Source organism: Passer domesticus, chromosome 13, assembly GCF_036417665.1.
Source record: "Passer domesticus isolate bPasDom1 chromosome 13, bPasDom1.hap1, whole genome shotgun sequence".
NCBI lineage: Eukaryota > Metazoa > Chordata > Aves > Passeriformes > Passeridae > Passer > Passer domesticus.
In genome coordinates, this window is record NC_087486.1 from 12,548,335 (window position 1) to 12,571,416 (window position 23,082).

The 23,082-nt window shown below is 37.6% G+C and overlaps 1 protein-coding gene across 17 annotated transcripts in view; it reads left to right on the forward strand.

Annotated features, from left to right (window-relative positions):
- The window catches only part of TENM2 (teneurin transmembrane protein 2), a 1,348,016-nt gene that overhangs the window by 89,035 nt on the left and 1,235,899 nt on the right, over positions 1–23,082 (forward strand). For 16 of the 17 annotated variants that reach the window (XM_064387800.1, XM_064387808.1, XM_064387809.1 and 13 more), the window contains exon 1: positions 9,734–9,793. The gene's annotated coding sequence lies outside the window, so the exon portion shown is untranslated. Of the gene's footprint in view, positions 1–9,733; positions 9,794–23,082 lie in introns of those variants that run through there. The other variant, XM_064387797.1, reaches the window with a different exon arrangement.

Consider the following 23,082-nt stretch of genomic DNA (forward strand, 5'->3'; position numbering starts at 1 on the left):
ATGTTTTGAACACATTAAAGTCTTGGGGTCAGCAGAGAAAGAAAGAGTTCTTAATTCTCGTGGTTTGTCAGGGAAAAAAATGCTACTTTGCAAAATATTTTAGCAGTCTGAGTTTTAGTGAATAAAGAAACGTGAATGTAAGTGAATGTAAGTGCAGTAGAACAAAGGTATGATTATGTTCTTTAAGTTTTTTAGAACAGTTGCTTTGATCTTCTTATGATATTGAATACCTGGGGAAATTTCAGTTTCTGCACTTACAGCTGGTATAGAGTATTTGTACTGAAATATTTGGAATTTCTCTATATGGAAGTGTTTACATCTAATGTAAAATCTTCATAGTTTCTGTGTAACAACTGGTTTTGGATATGTGCCCAATTCAGCAAGTATGTGACACCATCCTTTGATCAGGCCACCAGACCTTTCCTTCTTTGAGTTATAACAAAGCTGTAGCAAAGAGTGGGAGTGAAAGACAAATCTTCACTATGGGCAACTCATGTGATCAGATCAGATAAAATTAAATTGAGATGAAGGATGTGAGATGAAGGAAAAGTCCCTAGACTATGTCTAAGAATTTAAATTGATTTTTTGTGCCATTGTTATGGGCAAAACCAGTGGATACAAAGATCAGTATTTTTGAGTATCTACTGAAGAGTCCTTCCCTGGCTGAGGAGGTCCCTTCTTTTTTGTTAAGCATGCAAGACTCATGTGCCCATTTCTAAATAAAAAATAAGGAATTTTTTGTTAATGACATCCACTGACAATGGGAAACAGAGTCTCTGCCAAATTAAGAAAAAAAGAAACACAAGATGATGATAGTTAAGTTTTGTAGGCACACAGTTTGTGTAATTGTGAGTGGGGCTGGCCCAGCTCCATCCCCAGTGGCTCAGCTGTGAGCAGCAGGTGAGCAGCACTGACAGCAATGAGCCATGGAGTGCCCAGGGGCACTGACCAACCACCAAAGGGAGCAGAGGCACACAGGGGCAGGGCATGAACATGAGGGGGTAAAAGATTGGGCTAAAGAACAAGAAGGGCAGATGCTTCCAGCCTTCAGAAGTGACCTGATGCTATTCTGTATGGGCAGACACCTGAAGCTTTCTGTTGTGGTGTTACTCTCTACAGGTGAATGCTGAAATCCTTCTGAAATTGTCTGGTGATATTCTGTGTGTAGCAGCTGTCTCAACTGAGACATGTGCTGTGACATAGTTTTTGTAACAAATCCTGCATTCTGTGTGTTTTCATCTCTACAATGAAGCAATGCTGGTTTTTGTCCTCTGTCAGAAAACTCTTTAAAGCTGCTTATGTGCACACTGATTTTGTTGAAGAGAAAAATGATCCAAAATAAGGAAGAGTTATTCAGTAGTTCTTGCAAACCCAGTGGGGAAGCCAAGGTCTGTCAGGTCTGTTCTGCATGTGAAATATTTTGAACGGCTCCAGAGCACAGCTGATGTTTCTGAGGCTTCCTTAAGGAAAGGTCAATGCAAACTATGAGAAGCTGTAGGCAGCAAGTTAAAATGAGAGAAAAAAGTGTATTCTTCCATTCTTTTGGTTATGTTAATGAGCTCAGCTCTCCAGTGCTTATAATGGCCAGTGTCAAATAAGAATATAGCAACCATCTTGTAGAGATAATGCAAGGGTGCATTATCATAAGTGTGAGTTCTCTGTATATGTATTCACTCAAGTTTTGGTATAGTTACCTGCTTCTATTCTTTTGCTTCTATTAACAATTGTTTTTTTCTCTCCTTCAGTAAGTTTTCCTGCTAGCTGACCTTAATAATAAGCTTATTTTTTATGAGCTAAAACCACTTTTTTAAAATGCATTTCTCTGCAAAAGGTGAACTGATGTATGTTAGTAACTTCTGGTGTTCTGTTTGATTAAATAGTGTTAAGATAACTGCTTAACAGTGGTACATTCACAAATTTTTTTTTTGTTGAACTCTGGTGTCCCTGAATATAATGCTGGAAAAAAGAAATTCCTGTCATCAAATTATTTTTTCCTATAACAAAAGGTAATAATGTTATCTCATAATCAAGGGCTACATTCTGTGTATTATAAATCTTTATAATGTTAAACCTTCATATTTATTACATGTTTCATCTTGCTGCTGGCATTCCTATTAATGCTTCACTTAGCAAGGTAGAAATGGTACTTCTGATCTTTATAGTGCTAGAAAAGAATGAAAAACTCTTTGTGCACAAATCACAAGAAAGCATAACTTATCTGTTACAGAGCAGGGAGATTAAATACATGGCCATAAACTCCTTGCAATCATGGTGATTGAGTAGAGGCTTCTTCTGATTGCTTTAATAAATCCTTTAAGTATGCTTTCAATCTCTCAGTGATTCCTGACAAAGCTTGTATGCTCTTGTTGGGCATCTGCCTACATCTAAAGTTCCAGTTATGAATATTTTATGTGGCTTATCACTGCACTTGTGTCACTGGCTCAGGAGTTGCTGGTGTGCCTTTTGTCAGGGCCTGTAAATGCTGTACTAGGCAGAATAGGGGAGGGATGGATATAGAGTTTGGTAATCTGCTCTTTCATTTCCTTTTATACAAGATATAAAAAATAATGATTGTGAATGATTGATGAGGTGATTGTATTTCACAGATTCTGAGATGCTGGTCCATTAGTAAAATCATTTCAAGGGCTTGTTTTATCTTCTGTGTGCAAGGGTGAGGTCAATGGCATTGCAATGGCATGGTGCTGAAATGGGACACTGGAAATGGTACTGAAATGGAAAATCTGCTGTACCTGCAACTGTCTGGTTTCGCTCCTGGGTAGGAGACCAGAGCTGAACACATGAGTATCCTTGTGACAACAGTTGTATTTGCATTCAGCTGTTTTCTTTTTACTCATTCATGGATATTTAGACACTTAAAGCTATTTAGAGCCCAGCTGTAAGAATGCATCCAATGATCCCACATCCTCCCATCTGGAATGGCAAGCTCCCTGCCACACCTGCTGGACTCATGTGCCCACTTCCTTTGAAGCTCTCCTGTGCTTTCTGTGTCAATGTTAGGTACAAATGAACAATGAAATAAAATGTGTTGGTATCCATTTGGCATGCCTTTTCAGGAATACTGCATCTGAAGGAGTTTGTAGCCAGGATTTCTTGCAGAACAACATATTTTAAGTCAAAGCTAGTAAATACAGAACGCAAATTTTGGACTCCTAAGTGAGACTGTTTTCAAAACTAATTTGGTGGGTTAAATCTCTTGGGAATTACATGATTATGTATTTTTCTTTCTGGTACAGATCCTGCAGTATGTGTCTAAAAAATAGTTCCATTTGGAGCATTTAACCAAGTGGTTTGATTTAAAGAAATTTTGTAAGTAAACTATTAAATGTTGGAGCAGAATATGGAACTAAACAGTGTAATGACATGCAAATAGAGAAGAAACCACTGTAGGAGAAGAGCTAATGTGTCTGGGTACAGGACTGAATTGGGTTCAATAGTTCAATGAGAGCATTTCCTGACTCTTTACATTTGATGCTGCCATTATACTGGCTGATGCCTACTTTGAGCACATGTAGATAGCAGTTCTGTGTAATTATACATTAAATCAAAGTACCACTCACCTTTAGGTTTTTCATTTTGCCTGTCATTATTTGTCTTGGTAGAAAACAGTTTCAAGAAGAAAGCTGGTTTGAGATTTCATGAACTTTAAAAAAAGATGATGATGCATTTGGAAATTAGAGCTAAAGCAAGCCTGCACCTTCTCAGTGCCTTAGAGAAACTCCCTTGCAGAGTTGCCAGTGACTGCATTAGTTTCTCAAGTCTGTGTTTAATGACCCTTCTTCTCTTAACGTGAATGAGTTTCTTCACCACAGGCACTTGAGGCATTTGTCCAGAATGTGTTTATTACCTTCTTTCAGAGATTTAGAGTGTATTCAAATATTCAAAATTAAGTCACATAAATGAGGTTTTAGCTTTCTATACTTTCTGTATTCTCAAAAATGAGATATTGCTATATGAAAGGCAGATGGAAAATTGTCTATTTTAATTTGGCTGTGGTTTCAACAGCTGAAGTAGCACTTAGATGGGCAAGAATAGTTACACCTTTCTTTTTTGTTTCTTGCAAAAAAGAAAGGTGTATGTAGTACTTTGAATAATGCCTCATCTGTCTAAAGATTTTGATGGATATCATTGAATCACTGAAGATATTTGGATGAATATAGAATTATGAAGATTATACTTTCTGATTTTCACAATGGAATTACATGTCTGAGATAGCATAGAAGATATAGAAAAAGCATTTATAGGCTCAAGAGATTTCTGTGAGTAAAATCTAACAATAATGCTAGCTAAAATCTCATGATTTTTCAAGAAACTGACTACGTAGATTAAAATATTTTTCTTTATAATTGCACTTTATTTAATTTGAAATACTTTGGCTTATAAATGGTGTAAACTATTTTGTAAGGCCTTGCTGGAGGGTTCAGTGTTTGTGGGGTATTAGCTGGTTTTCTTGTTTGGTTTTGTTTGGGCTTTTTTTTTTTTCCCCTAGCAGCAGATTAAAGTTCAACATGCAATCACATAAGAAGGTTTGCATGTTTAGATTCTTTGAAATAGTAACTCTTGAACTGGATAAATTAAAAAAATATTGAAGTCAATTACTTATCAAGACAATTAATGGAATAAAACTATAACTATTAAAATGCATTGCCTCAGCACCTGAAGTTAGTTGGTATCTCTAATTTTTAATGTAATTTCATGACCAATTCTAAATCCACAATTAAATGTTTGATGTGTCTTCTCAACCAAAAACTGATAGGAGGCCAGACCATTTCACCTGAAGGATTTCAATGAAGTAATAAGATTGTTTTTGATTTGTGTTTGTGGTGGCTCAGGTGAGGAGGAGAGGGCTGGCAGCAGTCTCAGTGCAGGGGCTCTGCTGTGTCTGGGGCTCTGTTCTGGGAGAGCTGCCTGGCTCTGCATGGCAGCCACACACAGGGCTGCTCTCACCCCAGCACTCCACACAGCCAAGGCCTTTTTGCTTGGGAAAAGTCTGTTCCTTTCTATTCTCACTGAAGAAACCTTCCCTGCTGAATCTTCCTCATCCTGCTTCTTTGGTGTTCCTGCTCAGCCCAGGGTTCCCCTCAGCCTGTGTGATTGATTTTGTTCCCACAGTCCTTCCTAAGCTGTTCCACCCATCTGAGGACTGTCCTTTTCATCCCCAGGCCCCCTTTCCTTCCAGCAGGCTGATGGGGCTGTCAGTTCATGTTCACTGATCCTCCAGCTGGCACCTTTCAGACTGATTTCTCTATAACCAAGCCTAGGATTCTTCACGGGGATGCTGATAGCTCTAATACAGAGCTGTTATTATTTATTTATTGCTACCAATAAATTAGGCTTTTGTTACTGCACCAAAATTGGTTGTGGGGGTTAAAGTGTAGTTGCAAGTGCATTTTTTTTGGGTATATATATTTTAGAGGCAATGAATGCTGAATTTAATATGCTGTACTTGAAATTTTAACAGCTGGATGAATGTGTATATGTTGTAATACTCATGAACATTGTCCAAGGAGAACAACACAAATTCTGAGGTATTCAAGTATGTATGTAAATGTTAGTTGGCCTAAATGTTGTTCCTAATATTTTCCTGTAAGTCAACTTTTTGACTGGCGTTGACAGTGCTTTGGTAAGTGACTACAAGAGAGAAGCAACCTAAACTCTCTTCCAGCTTTTTAAAAATACAATGTGCACATATAAGAAGAATGATACGTAGTGAATGACACTCCATGACAATGTACTAGACAATAATTTCTCAAGTATTTCCTTAACAGAAGAGCATCCATGGAGTGATTGAGAATACTGCTGCTACTAACAAGAACAAAAGCCCCAAAGGTCTCGTTCATTATTTTATTGTTAAATTCACAATACTTGAGGTCATGTAACCAAGTCCTTGGCTTGAGTAAGAGAACACTTGAGATCCGTGCCAGAATGGCTGGAGAAGTTTGAAGTCATAAATATTAAAAGCTCCAAACCCAGAAGTCAACAGAAAGAAAAACAGTGAACCTAATATTTGTATCCTCAAATTTGTTTTGGCATTATAAAAATTCACTTCCTGCTCCGTTTGATAGGTAACCATAGGCAGGGGGTTAGGACAGATATTCAGGTGTCTACTCTCTCTTCTCTGCTTCTTCTAGGAAAAGAATACTCAGGGCAATGTAACTTTATAATGGTTTTGCAGGTTACTTTGAGATCTGGAAATACCTCACAATATATAGTGAGACAGGTCTTTTTTTGACCACCGAGTCCTTGCTCCTTACCATTGTGACATAAACTTGGGTTTTTTTATTATATTTTTATTATATGTCTAGTGAAGAAGGTTCAAGTCAACTACTACTAGTACTTATAGTAGACAATTATTTCTGTAGTGTTTTAATTGGAAGCCAAATAATATTTTGATGTTGTGCTGTTGTCCTAACTGAAATATACTCTTGCCTTAATTTCAATACATGAAAGATTCAGATTAGAGCTTTTGGAAGAAATTGTTTTGTTACTGATTTCATTCAACTTATAACTGTGAAATTCCAGAAATTACGTTTCTCTGGGGCTGAAATTTTTTTGCTCAGGGAAAAGATATAGGAAATAATGGAAAAGTTAATATGATTAGGAATTGTAAAATATTTTCCAACAATAATCTCCTGCTGAGCCATGGAGAGCCACCCTTGTGGGATGGCTGCAGAAGGAGCATGGGCTCAGCTGCTGTGGGGTAACGAGGGGGAAGTGCCTTCAGCTGCCACCACCAAATCCTCTGTGTGAGCACGTGGTAAAATAAACTGCTTGGACAGCTTGGGGTTGGCTCCTCTTCCCTGTTTTCTGCCCCTGTGCATCCCCAGCTCAGAGCTGCACTCTGCTCTCTTCCATAGCAGCTCTTCCCTGGAGGGGAAACCAGGAGGGAAACCAGGCTTTGAGCCAACTACTAGAGCTGCAGAGAAGAGAGATCCTGCTGAAGTCCATGGTCTGCTTTGAAAGATTCTTGTCTGACTTAAGTTATTTTGTATGTGAATTTTAAAAGATGCAGCAACTCATATTCAGTTTTAATACTTAAAGTAGCTTACATTAAATGTACACAATACTGAAAAGATTTAATTCAATTTCACAGTAGTAATGAGTATACAGTAGTGAATTCAGTAAAATGGTCCCTTTGATTAAAAAAATTACTATATTGGTAGCTAATGTATCATTTCCCCAAATAAAGTTAGCAGTCATTGTCTAGGCTTCCTCCTATGAAAGCTGACTCATGTTAGCCACCCCTGCATAATGCCTTGTGGGGGACTGAACAGAAACCCAAACTAATGCAGACATTTTTTAAGTCTCATAAAATGATTAAAGTCCATGTAAAAGGACTCATTAAAATTGAAAACATTAGGATCATTAAAAAGCCATTAAATCACCTGACTCCTCTGATTTATTTAACAATAACCATATTTGGTCTCTGTTTTAAAGTCATAGAGTCCCATCTTTTGCCTCTAATTATTGGCAGCCACCCACCATGCAGCAGGAGGATATGTTCACGATGAATTCATTCTTTTAAAGTCTTCTTTTAGGTTAATTCTTCAGCCTTTGCAGGTTCTGCTGCTGCAAACTCTTTGGCCAAATGCTTAAACTCAAACGTAAACAGATCAAGATCTGCACAAGTGGTTGCCTTCTTAAAGACTAATGTTCAGGATATCAGGGCTAATTAAAATAACCCACTCTGAATTCTACTATTACCCTATATACTATTACCTTAATAGATAATATTTCATTCCAAGTACTTTGCTTACAAATGACATCAGAATTTGCTGTAAAAGCTAAAGCAGATTCTTTGAAGCATTCTTCAGCTCCTATTATAAAACTCCCAGATTTTCTTTAACCCAACATAGCAATGGAAATCTCAGACCATGGTGGAAAAAAGAGACCTTTATCACAATTCTCATTTAATGTTGATTTTTTTTTTTCACTGAATTACTCATCCATTTTTAAAGATTGACTTTAAATATATCTGCTGTCCCATGGAGTTCATGGAAGCTATTCAAGTTCCAAATGAGAAAGCATATTGAGAGGTTTTATGTGGAGAACTAGACCTTTCAAAAGGCCCTTTTATCTTCATGAAAAGGATCTTAATTTTAGCAAACAGTGATAAATATAAAATAATTTATGTATCTTTACTCAAGGATGCTACTAGTACTTTTGAAAAAAATGCTGCAAATGGGTAGAAAATAATAATTTTGGAAACATTGTGCTCAAATTACTGATGGAGTTGTCAGACATACTGAGAGAAACAAAGACAAGTTTTTAACAAATATTTTGTGAGTAATTTGTATATCAGTTGCTCATTCTGAAAGTCATATCTTCAGAAGACAAGGGTTACTTAAGAACAAGTGAGAAGAGTTGCACAAAATATTCTCTGGCAAGAACCTTCAGGAAAACCAATATTTAATGTCTTTGTGTAATTTAGAAAGCCACAAATAAGTCCACACATTCCAGGAGTATCTCTAGTTTGCCTCCCCCAGTGAATTCACTGCCCTGAGTTACTTGTTGGTAAAACCAGGAGTAGGCTTCAATCCAGGACAGCCACAGTTATGGCAGGGAGCCATGCTCCAGTTTGTGACTGTTTGTAGAAGGATGAATTGACATCCAGTCCCACCTTACCCAAAAGTTCAAGGTTTATAAGAACATAATTCCCCCAGTGCTTCCTATGCAGTGAACATCTTGGGCTTTAGGAGCAAGACATTTAATAACATTTCTTATAACAGCTTGACAGATACTTAAGCCCATTCTGTGTCTAATCTTTTCATTCTTAAGACCATCATTTTTTATATCTATTTAATATTTATTGCCCTTAGTGTTTTCTTTTTTACTTGTTTCCATCTTACCAACTTCAATCACTGTTATATAGACACAGTTTTTTGCTTTGTGACTGTTAAAAAATCAAAACTGATTAATCACATTAAAACTAACTCATTATTTTGAACCATACATTGTATCATGGACTGAGCTTAATACTCTGAATGTTTTCCTGTACATTTTTCTGACAGCTGTTTTCAAGAAAAAGAATGGTGGATGTAGTCATGTATTAAATTACAGAATTTTGTGCAAGTAAGGTGCTTGTCTATGATAGTTGTAGGTTCAGATAACAGTCCTCAGAAAGGAGTGTAGATATTGGACCAATCAGTAAACAGCTGTTAGCTGCAGTTTTCCATCTAAATATCTTTACATGTGTATTCTGAAGTGTCTATTTGGAAATTCAAGCATAACTTAGAAGCTGCAACTTCAGTATTTAATAGAAGAAAGGAGTGTTTTCAGTTTTGAAAGGGAATGTGTCAGGGGAGCTGCATTTGGGCAATACTTGATGGGAGGTCTGCTTCTCATGTTCTGTAATGAAAGTAGTAGAGTTTTAATAGAGAGTTATTCTTTTATGTGCTCTATACAGCATGATCCTAATAGGATATAGAGCTTAATTCCTGGATGCTTCTCTAAGATTCATCAAATATTTTTGAAAACTTAGGTGCAAAAATAAGATTTGAGGCTCATTGTTAATGGAGTTCTGTAAGCTTTCAGCCATATAAAGCAGGGCAGTATAGCTCAAATCTCATATCCGAGGACTGTAACAGATGATTCATCAAACACAGAGGTTGTCCCTGGTAGTTTTCTGTATTATCTGCTTTACTTTTTATAAAACAGCACATAATTGTTTTTTCATCCTGATATTATGCCTGTGCATAATTTTCCTGTTCTCTTCCTGCAGATCATTTGGCTTGACAAGAAAATCTGCAATGAAATAGGAGGAACACTGCCATAGGTGAGTGCTTCTTAAAACAAAAGGTGCATGTCAATCACTTCCTTCCAGGAAATCAAATGGACTTTTTTTTGTCTAGTGTTGCTATAGTGAGAGTGCATGGTGTGCTGCTGATGAGGCTGTCACTCCACAATGAAATGCTTCTGGCTGGAGCTCTGGTTAAAACATGATTCATTAGAATATAGATAAAAATTTATTAATACTACTTCTTTCATATGCTTATATTTTCTAGTCACTGGAGGGTGTAGTAGTTAATGTAGCAATTAACTGAATGCCAGCTGCTGGTTGGGCTTGTGTTAACATCACAGGACAAGTTCTCTCCTAGATGTCATTGTCCCTGTGACTCCACTGCTCAGAACTGGATGGCCTGAGGCTAAACCCATGTTCAGCAAGAGAAATTCTCAGGCATTCAAATCTGGGATTTGCAGGGGCAGAAATTAAACCAGAATACAAGAGAGGATTGTAGAGCCAAACCTGTCTGATCAGTGCTCATATGGGTCTCTTTTTAAAGCTACTGATGTTTTAAAATATAAGAATGAGTGAGTAAAAAGCACTGGGGTGGTGACGCCCTGATAACATTCACATTGTGTGTGTCAGAGATGCCTGTGGAAAAGACAGGTAACTTATGGAGACTAAATTTTATGAAGATTAAACTACTAAAAAGAAGCATGGTGACATACAGAAAACCTGGTTGAATCTCCTTTCAGCTGGTGACCCAGAAATTTAAAGCCATGCAGCCTCACAGAATTTGGAGAATTTGGTCTCCTCTTCAGAGAGCAATTAGCAAATGCTGTGATTTGTTTTAAATCCATTTCCACCTATACTAAAATACTCAGGTTTTACTTGGCAAATTGTATGGTTTTCCTATGGATTTTATTTACAGCACATTAGAATAATCCATAATATTTTGTCAGTTACTGTTGTGGTGTAGTATTGGAGTATAACATTTAAGTTTGAGAAGAAAGCCAGAGCAGCACTGAGTTTTGCTCTCCTTCTCCATTCTGCAGAATAGTCCCTGGGTCTCATCATTAATGGTGTTTGTTATAATAAATTAGAGAGAAAAAGAGAGATCAGAGTGTCTTTGCACTGGGCATGTTAGTTGTACATATGACTGATAAGGCTAATGGACTAGTTTTTTTACAAGACAGCCACATGAAAAATTGATGTGCTTGGTAACAATTGATATTAAATACCTCTTCTGCCCTTTGTGGAAATTAAAGTAGCTGCTTTTTCTGTGCCCAGCACAATGCAAGATGGGCAAATTAAAACATTTATTTTTGTGCTGACTTGTGCCAGCATACTGGAAGAATAGATGTAGGATCATAAATGACATACTCATAAAGGTGAGGTCCTAATTTACTTCCCAGTTTTATTTCAGCTTACTTTTCCATTGCTGGGAGGCATAAAAGTTACTGACTTATACTACATTCACCTCACGCTGGTCTCCTATCAAACAGAATATCAGTGGAACACCTCCACAGAGCTCTCTACATGAAATTGTCCTTTTGTATGTCTCATAATCAGCTGCAATGTGACCAAGCATCTGGCGGTGACAAGCAGATGTCTTTGATTTATTGGCTAATATCACTGCTTGTTAGTGGATGGTTGAGCAGGAGACTAAAAGAGCATAAAATCAGAGAGAATAAATTATGAAGGCACCGAACTGTGGCATTATAAACTCCTCCTTGTCACAGCTGTGACATCTCCTAGGAAATGTGGAATGAGAGAGACATCCCCTCTTCAAAGACAGTGGCCACTGTCTAATGATTTTGAATAAAATAAAAAACCCAAACAAACAGCCCATATCCACCAATATCTTGCCTGAAGGGGTGGTTTTCTCCTGCTTAAGCAGTCTGCTTCAAAACTGTTGATCTGCTGGGAAATGGAGTTGATTAGCAGCTAATTCAGAAGTTTGGGGAACCTGAAGGATGCTGGGGTTAAGGAGGATCTCTGCTGCAAATGGAGATGGTTTTCTTCAAATGCTGTCTAAAAACTGGATCAGACCCCAACCCTGAAAATACAGGTTCAAGGTTCTGCTTCTTACTTTTAACATTATTAGTCTTGTAAGGAGAAGAGTATGTCTTGTCCCTTTTGTGCAGAATGGTTCCTTGTCCCAGGAAATGCATGGATAAGATGAGAATTGGCTTTGCAGGCTGTGCTGTGCTCTTTTACTCACAGCATGCACGTAACTAAGACATCCAGGTGTGTTCTGCATTAGAGGTTCTTTGTCGGCTTGGCAGGAGGATTGCAATGGGGTAGCTGTGCAAATACACAACAAAAGTCTCAAAATTAGTCTGCAGCATTCTTAAATGCACTTGCCATTTTCTATCTGCTTTAAATAGTGAGTAGCTACCAAATTAAACAATGTGTGTGACTGAACACAATGAGTCTGATAGTCCCTTGGGACAGAAATGCAATAGATCTCAGCTGTTATTCATTGCTGACAATTATTTTGAACTGCAGAGTAGTGATAATTGTGACTACTCACAATGTCAAATAAACATTTTGTATATGTTTATTCAATAATCAACCTGAAGGATGAAAGGAAGAAGGCACTCACTATTTCACTCCTGTGCAGTGCTGAGATGTTAAACTGACTAATGGCATCAAGCCATGCAGTGATTCAGTAGGAAGCCATTTAAGAGTTATAATACCTTCAAAGAATAACTATGGCCATGACACATGGAATTGACAGTTTTGTTTTAAATATTTACGTAAATATTTTTCTTCTCAAGTGGTAGACTAAGAATCAATTCAAAGGGGGATGTCAAAGGTTGTGTTTGTTTCCATTGACAAGATTAATTTTATTATTTCAATTAAAATCCAATGTGACTTGTTGCAAAGTTTCCTTCGACCCATTCAATGTTAGATAAGCTGCAGCCATAATGAGGAGATATTCTTTGTACTTTTAACGAGCAGCACCAGTAACTGGTTATGACTTATTGAAAAGTGAAAGAAAACTTTTAAGGGTGCCCATTGGAACTATTTTGCTGCTGCGGTTATCTGAGGGTATTAGCCTGGAGCAGATCCTGGGAGCTGCAGAAAGAGGCTGCACAATTAAAAATGAAGGAAGGAGCTGAGTGGTAGCTCCTGGTAAAGGGAAAGAGGAGCTCAGGCTAATGACATGAGACCCTCAGGCAGAGGGAAGTCACTGCAGTGCTACACTGCAGTTACATCACAGTGCCCTAAAAACATGTGTCCAAGGATTTCAGTTTACAAGAGCAAAATCCAGGAATTCTATGAAAAAAATGTTTGTGCTTGGCTTTTTTTTTTTTTTGTTGTCATTACTTAAATTTCCTAGCATTCAGCAAGAAAGTCTTCCTAATACTCATGATAAAAAATATAATCAAAGACAGTTGATATATAACATCACAAATCATAAAATATATCTCATACTAAGAAATGTAGACCATGGTCTTGATAAGAGTTGCAAAGGGGAAGTCTTAATGTTTTAATGTATTTCTCTGAGCAGTTCTTTTAATTCTAAATTCTTTTTTTCAAGTGAGAGCTGTTCTGTGTAATGGATTTGAATGTACTGAAGAGATTTGAAAGGATTTCCTTCATGTTCACTTTATTTCTGGAGCAGTTCAGCCTGTTTCAGCTTGGAGTTACAAAATGGAACAAAGAGGAAAATCTCCATAAAATATGCATACAATTTTTAATAATGAGGTCCAAAAAACTCTCCTATAAATAAGAACTGTTGATCACATCCCTGGATGGATTTTCTGTAAGAAGAAAAGCATGACACCTTGAGACAGAATTCTGTTGTTTTTTAGACAGTGGCTGTGTGTCAGTCAAAGCATTTCTGACAGTGAAAGACATGAAAAAGCCACAAACACACCCAATCTTGAAAGACAAATGAGATGGAAGATAGTCTATTAATAGAAAACATAAAAATAAATACCAGCCAAAACAAGTGCTTCATTCAGAGTGTTAAAAAAATCAACTTGTCAAAAATGTCATAGGCATCAGGATCTTATTGAATAGACTTCACTTTCTCTGAGGTGTTGCTTCTCATCATAACAAAAATGGGGGGGAAAACCTAAAAATAACTTGGGTATAGGAAAAGTAAAATGCGTATGACAAGAGACTTAAATTTCCAAGATGTGCTGCTTCAAAAACAAGAGGTCTTTCATTTCAGTGTATAGAACTCAGGAAATATCAACTCAGTGTGCAGTCCCAGCCAAACCTGCAGATAAACTGGTCAGGGCACTTTGATATTTCTTGGTTCACCAGCCATAGAATGGGAATTTGAGCTGTGTTCTCACTTGATGCAAATTTGTTTTTCATTTTGCCATCTCTACAGCAGTTTGTTGTTTGGTGGCAATGTGAATCAGGAACAGAATGGTTCCACTTGTATTCTTCAGCTGTGTTCGGTCCTATCAATTATTTGAGATTCAGCACTTTTAAGGATAAATGGTTTGAAACGTACATTCAATGAAAGGTCTTTGAACAATTCAAAGGAGCAATAGTCGATTTTAAACAAAATGCAAACTTAGATGTAGTTATTTGTTTTGAATTATTAGAGAGAATTCTGCCTACTTATAGGAAATTAATAGAATGTACTTTTCTGAAGTTCACAGCCAATATTTATCTTTAATTTTCTAAAGTGGTTTGATCTCTGGTGACAATAATTTTGTTTTATCGAGAAAACAATTATTCAGTATCTGTTCCTGATGAGATTATCCACCTCTTCATGAGCACATTCAGAAAATACAAACATCAGGCTATTATTAAAGTTTTTATTTAATCACCTGGAACATGCTGTAGAGCCTGTGTAGAACTGAGTGCCTGAGCTGAACATAGAACGTGGACCTTGGTTCACAGTATCCTAACTTAGAGCCCATTGTCTTGTGCTGGAGATACTCAGTTTACATAAAAACTTAGTTCCATGAGGTCAGAAAGAAACTGTAAATATGTTTGGTTTAATACATAAGGAGGTGGAAAACTCCTGCATTTCTTGCCTGAGTGGATTTCTAATCAAAACTATAAAGACATCCATGCTATATTAGTCAATACTTTGGGTATTGAATTACTTGTAGAAAGCCTCAGAAAATGCTAGCTCCTGATTCCCATCAGGGGAATTCTCAAGGGGTTTTGTTTTGCCTTTTTTAAATTTTTTTTTGTTTCTTGCTGCAGTTATATCTCTGCTTTCTAAGTGATGTGTTTAAGTGACTGCTGCTTATGGGAAAGACATCCCATGAGACATGGGAGAGAACTCTAACTGTGCAGACAGCTCTCAAGGCTTGTGTTTTTAAGAGTCTGTAAATCACTCTCAATACTGGTCTCATATTATTACCTTTTTTTAATTTTTGCTTTAAATTATCATTTTTGTAAATCATTAATAACTGTAACTAGTGGAGAGATGCTTTTCTAATGGGCAGTTCAAAGCAGAAAAGTGATTCAGGATGCTCTAACTTGTTCTCTGAAGCAGTGGATCCCCACTGACTGCATGGCATGTCTGGTGCCTGGACTTATGCTCGCCTGTCACTTGGTGTCCATATCAATATTAGACATGATATTTCCCTTCACAGTTGCTCAAAACAAATGAAACATTCTACCAAGCAAAATGGCAGCGTTTTATGCTGATGTAGCACTGAGGTGGCTGCTCATTTGCTGATAACTACAGGTCTGAAGAAGAAACCTGGACTCAGCCTGCCCGAGTTTGCCAGCAGAGCTGCAGTTGTGTCTGCTCCCCCTGCAGGGCTGCCTGATAGGATCCATCAGCAGCTCAGCATCCAACCCAGTGCACAAACAGGTGGGAACAAATCCCAGCAGTGCAAAGACCTACATCAGAGGGGAAAGGCATTTCTAGGCTGCCAAGCCCCTTATCCTGTGCAGGGGCTTTTGGAGAGACTATTTAACTGTATAGTATAATCTGAGCTTGCTTTTCAGATAGTAGAAAAGGCTCCATTACAATAAGAAAACTTTCACCATCAGGTATTAGTCACTCTTGAGCATCTTTGCAATTAAAACATTACTATTGCCAAGTCCTAGAGGCTTAGGAATAGACATGTCTTGTATACTCGAGTGGATGTGAGTGTAACCATGTGCAGCCATGTGTGGTGAATGTGTCAGAACTAACAGCGGGAACTTTGATAAGAGTTCTCCATCAGTAAACCTGCTTGATAGCTCGAGGTCCTTGAATTGTTATTATAAGTGGCATCCAGAAGGGCTGCTGCAGTTAAAGGTCTGTCAGATTTCCCCACACACAGACTTCCCTAGGGTTTTATTATATTTCAACTTTTCCAAGTTGTGTTGAGCCTAAAACTACAGCCAAGAACTTGTAGGTACAGACATGGTTTTATCTTTCTCCCTTGAGTGATCCAATGGCTTGGTTCAAGAATTGATGTAGAGGATCAGGACAATATGTGTGCTTTGGGGTACCCTGGGGTGAGAATCATTAGCAGCAATTAGTAAGAATGAGAATTGCTGTTCTGGAAAGGAAGGCAGAACAGCAGATGAACAGGAGACAGGTGAGGGGCAGAGAAATGAAAACAGATTACATGGATGAATTAATTTCTTCAGAGAAATGACGCTTTCAGAAAGTTATTTTTGTATGACTCAGTATTTGGAAAATGGTAGAAGTATTGTTTTTTAATTTGCATCTCCCCTACAGAATCTTCCATTAACATATTTTCCAGCCTTTTCATTGCTAATATGCAAAGACTAGAAGTAGACACAAGAACAGATACCTCTCATTTATATGTGGAATTTAAAAGCCTTGCCATGGCAAAGTTTCTGGCTTTCTTCTCCTTTTAAGGCTGGCCACAGAGGAAGTCAGCAAAAGGGCCTGAAGTTCAGGCAGCCAAGAAGCAGAGGTGCTGAGGCTGCTGAGCTGGCATGCAGTGGGGTAGGAGAGAAAAAGATCCCCTTTACTGCAAGAAGTAGTAGTAGCAAAGTCATATTTAATGCTGTAGGTAGTACATGTAGGTATTTTTGCTGTTCTCACACTTGCACAGCAGATTTAGGAATGTTTCTACTGTAACTGCAGAATGACTCTATAAGTGAACTTATGCAGTTGCACAAAAAATAAGATAAATGTGTCCCCATCTTCTTGTAATCCCTCTGCTTCAGAGATTCATACCAAAATGTGCTGAGCACTGTGGGCTGCTGAAATAAGAAAATGGACAAAGGTTTTAGTCATATATTCCTCATGAGGTATGGGGTAGGTCAGTACAGAGAGCCCTGTGACATTGGCTGAAATTTCCAGCTCTCAGTGAGTAAGAAACTGGTTTACTGACTCTCTGTGGTATTAAATCATGTTGCTACTTTGGGAACAAATACAAACACGAGGGATTTTATTTATCTGACATCCCTCTCTCCTGCAAATAAGTGCTGCTTACCAATTTCTTTATGTTGTAATGTGCACTCAGGGAAAAAAAACCAAAAAAACCAAAAAAAAAACCCCAAAAAAACAACAAGAAACCAAACCAAAATAAAATAATCAACCAAACTTAAGAACGTCTAAGCACATATTTTGGTGTATTGTGTAAGAGCTGTCCCAAGTTCTGCAATGCAAGGTATGTTCATTTAAGTGTTAAGGCCTACGGACTGATTTTATTTTAGTGGTACACTTTTGTTTGAGGAAGGCACTTGGGGGAAAATATCCTGCCCAAGTGCACAATAGGATCAGCTGCTCCTTGTCAAGCCTTCAAGCCTTACTTTACCAGCCAAAATCATTATTCGTAACTCTGGTTCTCTCTCCCATTAATTTGTTTTTCTAGGGTACCTCCAACAATTTTTTTTCAGCATTTTAATTTTTTTTTTTAATTCCTATCAGTTTGGCCTGTCCTTCTGCTGCTTCAGGTACATACAGACATATCTTGCATGTTTTTGTTTTTGGGAGAGGCAAATGTGGGAGGCTGCCTGTACGTGGGCTGTGTAGGAATTTGGTTTATTCCTGTTAAGTCAGCATCCTAAAGGGGCCCTAAGCCTGAGCAGTCTCTACATCAAATTAAGCCTATGACAGGATACAGATATAGTCTAAACAGATCAAAGGTTTGCTTCTGACCTTCCTTGCTCAAGGCAAGCTCTCACCACACAAATAAATCCTAGATGAAAGAATTTATTCAGCTCTTTAAATCGGGTCTCTTTAAATCCATAGTTCCCAACCTCAATATTACAGCTTTTCTATCCTATTGCAGGAGGCAAAACTTGTATTTCAGCATTACCATAGACAATACAGACAAGTCACTTTTTGTATGACAGTGGCAGTCTGTCCCAGAGAGGCAGGAAATCAACAAATGGGCCCTGGTGGCCTCTGGTTTGATTCAGCGAGTTTGTTTATGGCATGGATCAGAGGGGTTGGTTGATAGCCTTAATAAATAAAGGGTGAGTCATGATGTGAAGAACTATCCTTATCCTTTCTGATTTTTGTGGCACTTTTTAAATTGTCAGAACATGAAATCAGCACTACTTCTGTACTTTATTCCCAATATAGTCTGGTGAGAACACAGCCTTGACTAAGCAGCTCAGTGACAGGGTTAAGCTTTATCAACACCATATTTGAGTTTTGTTCGTGTGTATTTAAACCACAGTGTAATCCACACAGGGTATGCATTCTCCTCTGCAGCCAGGGAGGTTACCAAGAATAATTCCCAATACATCTTGGAAGGCATCAGGGCCTCTCATGTGGAGCAATCCATCCTCTTACATGGAAACCTTCCAAGTTAAGACCTTGGCTTAGGTGTTCATTCTGCAGAAAGAGCTTTGATCCCAAGGCACTGTCAAAGTATAAGTCCAGTTTCTAAAATAATCCCTTGTATCCCTTTATCACTGTCATTCTTTTCCTTTCCTTGGGCCTTAGGCAGAGGTCCCTCCCTCCAGATACTTCTGTCCCCAGTTTTATGCTTGATTTTTCTCCAGATTTCTGAGCTTTCTCTAGGTCTGGAACAAGAAAAGCTAAAATGTCATGAGACAAACTATTATATTTTAATTAGAGACAGGAAAAAAGGAAAGATTTTATTACTTTTACATTAAAATTGAAACGTTTTGGAAGTCAGTTTAATTTCTTCAAGGTTTTGTGCATGAAGAAAAGGTTTTAGCCACTGTATTCTTTTTTTTTGCCCCAGGACTTTAGTATCTTGTCAGGGGCTCCAGTCAGGGCGATTATTTGTTTTCAAAAGACTGTATTTCAGGGATTTTGGAGCAAAATACTGCACTACTCATTGCTGAAACATTTTATTGGCATTTTACCCTTTTTCAGCCTGAAAAATATTTCTGTTGACAAAAAGTGTAGTGGAACTAAAATGCAGTTTTTCAAACAGCTGGGGAATTTTTAACAGTGGTTTTACCAGGAAAATAAGAATATTTTTCCTTAGTTTACCATTGCAAAAAAGTGAAAGAATATTGATTCAAATTAAAAAAAAACTAATAAAAATAATAATAAAAATATTTTTTTAAAAGCTGAGACCTTCAGGATATGATCTGAATTTGGACATTTATTTTTTCTGTATCAAGCAGATTTTTGGGACTTTGAAACATGGTTTAGGTTTGGAAAGAATGTAAAAAATATATATATTTGTTTGGATGGTTAGTGTTTTATAACTGCTTTACCAAATAGTTATCAGCTGCAGCTGAGCAATAAAATTTGTATCTACTTGAAAGTGTAGGGTGGGCAATGTTCAGTGGCTGGAGAATCTTCAGCTTTATTTAGTCACTTCACTTTGCATTTGAAAAGTAATTCATCATGGAAAGTCAGTGGGGTATAGAGAGCACTAATTGCAGCAAAATATCAAGGACAGTTTTCCTCTGTCTTAATTAAACATTAATGAGTAAAGTTATTTGCAAATGCATGCTGCAGGGATGGACTTGTCTATCCAAGTTTTGTAAATACTGACACCGGGTGTCAAAATAAAACACCTTAATTGATTTATACAGAAATAGTTTAAAAGAGTGCACGTGGAGTGACATTTCTCTAGCTTTTTATAGAGTAGTTTCCTGATGAATTATTTATAAAGAAACTTGGCCTGACCTATCTTAATTACGCAAGTGATTGTTTCCAAACTAATCAATTTTGTAAGCAAAGTGAATTCTCTCCACTGTCAGTCCTCACTGTGTCAGGAAGAAAATGGAATAAGAAATGCACCTTTTATAGGAACTGTTTCCTACACTATCAGTGCTCTGCCAATAGCACCTTTAAAGTTAGGGGAGCTGAACAAAAGACTATTTCTCATCTCAGTCTCTTTGTCTATTAATGAGAAAGTCAGAAAGTAATAAGAAAAACTCTGAAGAATCTAGTATCAGTGACTAATTTTTAGTGCCAAGCCATAGGGCAAATCAAGTAAATAGAGATAGCAGGGAAAGAAGAGGCCAGATTGTTCAGTGTTAAAAGGTCTTTAAAAATGCTCTGTAGCAGGTATTCAGAAACATTTATTAAAACAAGCAGTAGTTCAAATCAAATAAAAGAGTAATTTTCTCCCCTTTTGTAAGAGAATACTGTAACTTTTTTCCTGAAAATGTTCTGTTTATGTAATTCTCTAGGTATTTATTATCTAGATATTGATGTAATTTTCTAGATAATTATTAGATATCATTATCTATTTATGTAATTTTCTAGATATTTCTTAATCTATATCTTTATTATTTATATTTATTTGTTATTATTATATTTTCTAGATATTTTGTTTTGTTAAAACAAAAGCAAACATAAGAGCCAATGACACCTGAAGCTTGTGAATGAGCAGAGTGAAGGTGTAAGGAGTGACAACAACTGCTGTGCAGCTGGAGGGCAGCACAGTCAGAGGGTGAGAATGTGAACAGTCTCTTACTGAACAGCTGTTGTATGGAAATGTAGAATGGAAAAATTACAGAAATACTTATTCTGAACTTCTACAAAGTCATGTACTTGGTGAGAATACATGGACAGAGACATAAGGGAAGAACAGATTCCTGTAAGAGAAGAAAAAAATTAAGTTCTGCTTGAGGAAAGATTTGCACTCTCTGGAGCTCTCCATTAATTTTTTATAAAAGTTAATTTCTTTCCCGCATCAGACATATCTGGTTAAGAAACATTGCTGGAGTGGTTATTACTAAAATTATTTTCATATGTGTCCTACAATTATCACATGCAGCACATGTAGTTTAATTTCTGAACATGCCAAGTATACTTTGAAATCTTCCTCAGCTTTGGAGGGAAAAACCATCATTATGATTGACAAACAGTTTAACTCAGAGCAATTTTCAGTGGTTCACAGTCATATCAGGAAAATGTACCAGGTGCAGCTCCAAAGAGAGAGGTGGCACAACTGAACATTTCCATGAAGCACAGACAATAGAATTAAGAGTGACAATATTTCATTTACATGTGCCAGATGTATACTTGGCTACAGGATTAGAATGCAGAGTGATTTTGAGATGCTTCGAAACAGCTTCTCCAAATTCCAAGTTATTCCAAATTCATAAGTTGCAATACTGTGAATTTGCAATTATTTGAATTTCCTTTTTTTGGAAATGCCTGTATGCTTTCAAAATGTCAATAATCATCTCATGGTTTGGTCTGTAGCGAATTGGTGAACGAGAAAAATCCAGAGAATTAGCCTGACCAAGAAGATCTGTAGGTATCAGACCATAAGTTTCTCACCTCAAGCTATCCTACCATTAGAAAAACCTCAGTGCATGTTATAATTTTATATTTTGGGGTGAGTTGAGGTGCCTTCATCCAGTTGCATGCATTTGGATCACAATGAGAAACTCTAATATTAATGTCACAGGCCATGCAGGTTTGTGGTCCTTTTTACGTATTTATTTGCTGGCTTTATTTTTTGTTTCCAGTGACAAGAATAAAACCCTCCTGCCTTTTTATCATTGCTAAAGCTCTTGCCACAGGATGATACTGTCTTCTGTGTCATGCTATTTTTTTTTATTTAATTAAAAAAAAAATACCCAAACCTTTTCATTGGCTATTTCTACAGGCAAGACCATCTTATGTTTCTGTGGTGTCTGGATTGCAAAACACAGTCTCACAGTTTGTCTTAGCATGGCCCAGGGAATTGCTTAAAATGTTACACAGAAAAAATCAGGAATAATCAAATGGTCAAGGTCTGTTTGAATAAGTTTGTGCAGTGTGCACTCAAGCAAACCAAGCCATTGCTCATGGGCGACGTGGTAGTTTTTATTTTGTTATTTTGCTTGTGGCACTATTTGCTTTATGTCTCACTTGATTATTACAAAATAAGGGGCCTTTGTGTAATTATATGAGAACCATCATTGCCTGTGGCTGCCAGAGGTGTGGACAGATATTTTCCACTCAGCTGAAGGAAACACACCTCATCAACCTCCCTTCTCATGGGCTGGAGCCACTTGCCATGTTTATTTGCTATGAGCAAGCAGAAGAGAAGCTGACTTATCCTTTAGCCTGCAGCTTGCAGTCCCACTGTTATACAAAACAGTTCTATGCTCTCATGTTACAAAAATATCTGTACAGTTGCGGTAGAAGGTTCTGCTTGTGCTAGGGTGGGAAGAGGGAAAAGCAATTCCTGCAGGGATTTTGTTACACTTGGAGCACTTGGGACAAGGCTGTGGAAAGGTAGTGAGAAAATTGTTTTATTGCCTTTAAATGAAAATAATTTAAGAGCCATTCTATTGCAGTGAACACCCGATGTGTGAGGACACGAGGCTTGACTCCATTTGCTCAGAAGGCTGATTTATTATGTTATATAATATACTAAAATACTACATTAATACTATACTAGAAGAACACAGAGAGAGGAAGGATCAGAAGGCTACAAAGACCAAGAATAGAATAGAACAAAATGCATAACAAAATCTTGTGACTGCTCACAGCCTTGGCACAGGTGGCTGTGATAATTGAAAACAATCCACATGGACCAATGGAAGATGCACCTGTGGCATTCCACAGCAGCAGACAGTTATTGTTTACATTTCTTTCCTGAGGCTCTCAGCTCCTCAGGATGGGAAAAATCCTAGGAAAGGATTTTTCATAAAATATCATGGCTACACCATTCTCCATTCTGAAATGGAGAAACACAAATGATATCTACTGCTCTTATTGGTGCTGTGAAATACATTTCTCTGTTTTTCCCCTGTGCCTGCCTCTTGTGCTGCTAGGGAGTAACTCGGACTCCACCTGGTTTGATCACTGCTGGTTTGCACACACATCCTCTGTCATTCCCTGGCAGGCTGCTGTGACCTTCCCTGCCCTGTGGGTGGTGGTGCAGGTGGATAGTAATGATCACAGGATCTCATGGTTCAACAGGCCTTGGCATGGGCAATAACTCTGAGAGCTGCAGTGCGAGTGTTGTAGTGAGGAAATCACGCGTACTTGATCA